The sequence below is a fragment of the Anguilla anguilla genome, chromosome 8 (genome assembly GCF_013347855.1).
Source record: "Anguilla anguilla isolate fAngAng1 chromosome 8, fAngAng1.pri, whole genome shotgun sequence".
Lineage (NCBI taxonomy): Eukaryota > Metazoa > Chordata > Actinopteri > Anguilliformes > Anguillidae > Anguilla > Anguilla anguilla.
In genome coordinates this window covers 48021536-48025601 of record NC_049208.1, presented here as the reverse complement: position 1 = coordinate 48025601, position 4066 = coordinate 48021536, and the positions used below count along the sequence as shown (strand labels likewise).

Here is a 4066-nt window from a genome sequence, read left to right as displayed (position 1 = left end):
GAAAAACAGACTTTGATTTCAGGGGGTGTAACCTGCTAAAATAATGGTCAAATGAAAAATTTTAAATAGACAGTGTGTAAGTCATGCGCTGCTATGTGTCATGGCTCTGTCACCAAATTTTGCCTCCTGGAGGAGCCCTGTTCACAGATAGGACACGCAGCCCCTGGTCAGTTTCCTGCCCTCATTGGTTCCTCTGAAGTACTCGATGAAGGAGGCATAGGAGTACTGGTTGACGACCTTCACCTTCCCGAAAATGTCCAGCTCGGCATCCTCCCGCTGGCCGTAGACCCTGGTCATGCAAGCGTTGGCCCTGGCGAACAGGACGTTCTCCTTGTGGAGCACCTGCTCCAGCCAGGCCAGCTTGTCCTGCTTGGTCCTCTGGTCCGCTGTGGTCAGGCTGCACCCGTAGAAGCCGCGCCTGTCCTGCTCCATCCAGGCCCCGACACCCGCCATGGGGTGCTCGTCCTCCACGAAGGCGCCGCAGATCTGGTCGTCGGGCCCATGGAGGCGGCTGACCTCACAGGCGACGACGCTCACGAGGAAGAGCGCGAAGGTGCGGAAGTTGCGGACGGACTCGGAGAAGACCGCCGCCATGAAGTAGCGTCCCCAGCGCTCGCAGCCGCCGTCCCCGAATCCGCCGTCCCCGTCCTCGTGCCCCTTGCACCGGCGCAGCTGGAAGGTCTGCCGGCAGAACTCGTTGAAGTCCGAGGCCTTCAGCCCCTGCCTCAGCTCAGCGAGGGTCTGGTTCTCTCTTTCACCTTCAAAAGCACTCGAGAACCTCAGCGCTTCGCCCGGGTCAGTTGCGTCCACGTACTTCCCAGCGATGGAGACGTACAGGGTCCTGTTCTGCACCTTGTACACGCAGTCGTTGAGCGTGTAGTACAGGTCAACGTTCACGTTCTCTTTGGCCACGTAGCGGATTTCGCGGACCAGGTCCAAGATGGTGACGATGTGTTTGATGGGCGGGTTGCCTGCTGGCCTCCGGCCCGCCAGCCACACCAAGGAGGTAAATTTTGCGCTGATTTGGTCCAGGACGTAATCCGAAGCGCGCCGTTTCTCGTTCTCCTCGAAAAACATGCTCCAGGTGAGGCCTTCCAGGCAGTCGATGGAGGTGTACTTGGCCCTCAGTTCGGCGGGGGTGAACATCTGCGGGTGGGTCGGCCACTCTGAAAATTCGGCAAGGAGGGCCGGGCCGTGGTAACCAGGGACAACCAGCCCTCGATGGCTGCCCCCCACTCTAGTCAGCAGGTTCCCCGTCCCGTCCAGCCAGGCAATGACCTCGTTTATGCCGTCCTGGTGCCTCCAGACGGGCTGGCCGCGGCCCCTCCTCTCCTGGGTCAGCACCTCCCCGGAGCGGGTGATGGAGAGGAGGGACAGGTGCAGGTGAAGTTCGGTCTCCAGGCGGAGGGACCTCAAGGCCTGCAGCAGCCTCGCGGCGAACTGGAGATCCTTCCCCAGCTCACAGCCCGCCAGGCTGACCGCACGCACGCGTCCGTCCTCCGTCGCCACGGCGGCCACCGCCCTGGCGACCTCCTCCGCCCCGTAACCCCCCAGCGTTGCCGGCCCGCCCCTGGCCCTACCGCCGTGGCCCACCAGCACCAGGAGGCTGTCTTTCGTCAGGCGGGCGTGGGGCCCCCTGATCGCTCGCAGCGCCCCCTTCTGGTACTGCAGCAGCGTTGACACCGAGGGGCATTTCTCATACAGGAAGGAAGCTGACTCCATCACCACAGGGTCCTCGCCCAGGACCACAATGCTCTGGTGGTCAAACCCGATGGAGCAGTTATGGGCCGCAGCTATAGCTTGGCCATGTGGGGCATTTTTCAAACCCAGGTTCCTGGTTTTGTGTCCTTTACCTCCCTCTCTGCTCAGTCTCATTGTCGGTGACTTGCACGCGTCCCCATTACCAACCCCGTCATCTGCGTGGGCTTCAACTGACGCCTCCACCGCCAAGGGACCGTACTTACTGCCACCAACCTGTGCTACCTGACTGATGCCAATGTTCTCAGGTGTACACAGCAGAGAGGAATTATGGGTAACGTGCACCAGAGAGGGCAAAGCAGCCGGGTTCCTGCTATTGGCTACAGCTCCTTGAGTGTGACCGTACTGTATCTCGTCTGAGGGCGTCCGTGGATCCACCAGCAGGAGAAGAGTATCTCTGGGGCAGTGAGCCCTGCAATCAAACAAAAACAGGCCTCCTTCAATGCACTATCACTTAAAGAGCACCTGAAACTCTATACTGTGTTAGGAGTAACACCTTGGATTTCAATCAGAACTGTCTTGTTCTCACAGAAAACAGATATTCAGTGTAATTCAATTTGGGGGGAAAGAGCCTTCCCTCGTTAACCCTGATTGACTTGCCTCAAGAGATTCCAGATTCAGAAGATCAACATTGCAACAAGGGCTCATTGGTTGGTTAATATATATATGTTGGTTAATTTTGTCTGAAATGTCCTTTTTCTTAAGACAATTAGGCCATTTTTACTGTACCCAGGAGAAAGTGTATGTAGAAATTATCAGAATCCTTTGTGCAGCATTGGAATAATTATTTTGATAGTTAACGCAAATGAAAACAGTGAATTACAGTGCTTAAACCCCTTTACTGATAATAAGTGGCTGTTGCCAGTGCACCTGCAAAAATGATGGTGTGAATATCTGAATTATGGTAGACATTCCAGCACATTTAACAATACTATCATCATGAACTCAATTATATTATCAATTCATAATATTTTTATTATGCATTTGTATGACATATATTACTCTGAAGATACTTTTTTCTGTCTTTTAAAAAATTGGCACCAAATGTGGGGGCTGAACCAGGTCCAATTCCCACCCTGATATTATCTGCAACTGCGGCCGCATTTGTGCGCAAAAACCCCACTGCTGTTTCGGGAGAGTGTAGAGAGCTGCTGTTCTACACGCATTTATAAGAAACGCATTTGAGCCGTGAGAGGATTTCTCCTCCATGTTAAATGAATGCGAGCCTTGGTTTTGATCACCCCTCGAAACACATTGTTGAGTTCACCAAGAACCATAAGTAATGGTACAAAGTTGCATTCGCCTGAACAGAACTGCTGACAGAAGGCCACTATTTCACTGACGTGACAAGGGGAGAGTATTTTTATGCTTGGGCAGAGATGGTGACAGATGCAACAGTAACACTCACGCTTTGGTCTCTGACGCTGCGGCTGGGTTTCGCAGGAACTGTACGTCTCTGTACGTCTCGTCATGGATGTTTTTTTCTATGGCAAACAAAATGACCAAGTGAAGAACCTTTTGTGGATAAGCTAAGATCTTTTTAGTCCCTTTGCATTGCACTGCTGTTGGTGTCTGCCCATAGATAGCATCCATCTGAGCTGAGTTAAACCTTTAAGGTGTAAGATCACAAATGTGTGATTAGAATGTTTCTTAACTGAACATTCTAATGCTGATGTAAAAATCACTACTGGTAATTGAAAGCAGTGGAGGTCTAGAACACTGGCTTAGAATTTTAAAAAATTGTACTATTCAAGATTAAATCCATCACAGTTAGAGACACCTATTTTAAATTTTTTTTTGGAAAAAAGGAGAATTATCAGCCCTCTTATTCAAATATTATATTACTACATACCTGTAGCAGAGGTGGGCATCAAAGTACTGGAGAAGAAGAGGAGAACAAGAAAAAGAGTCTTCATCTTGCCTGCTTGGGGTATAAATGAAGACATCTGCTTTACCCCTGTTGCTGTAATCACCCTTGTAGGCAAATTCTGGCACGTTACCCTGCAGTACAGAGTAGGGTTCGAAGCCAGCTCTATTTGTCTGGCCCCTCGTTTGCTATCTCTGCTACAATTAAACAAGATTAGTCTGGGGTTAATTTGCATGCTCGAGGCAGGCTCATGAACTGGGCCTATAGATAATGTACTGTATATTCCTTGCATCTGGAGATGAAACTATATTGGGACATGGAATAGCTCTCTTTAGTCAGACTAATTAGACTTTGCAGCCTGGTGGGGGAGAACATGTTGAATTACATTCCCCACATTTTATTTTAAAATATGAAAACAAGATTCTGCTATTAGACCAGAAA

The 4066-nt window shown here is 50.9% G+C and overlaps 1 long non-coding RNA gene across 1 annotated transcript; it reads right to left on the bottom strand.

The window, feature by feature from the left end:
* Positions 1 to 1993: 1993 nt before the first annotated feature.
* On the bottom strand, positions 1994 to 3772 carry LOC118234606. The gene is made up of 3 exons (XR_004766691.1): positions 3611 to 3772; positions 3167 to 3242; positions 1994 to 2170 (listed from the first exon to the last, which is right to left on the bottom strand). It is a non-coding gene; the product is annotated as an uncharacterized LOC118234606 (long non-coding RNA).
* Between the last annotated feature and the right edge of the window lie 294 nt (positions 3773 to 4066).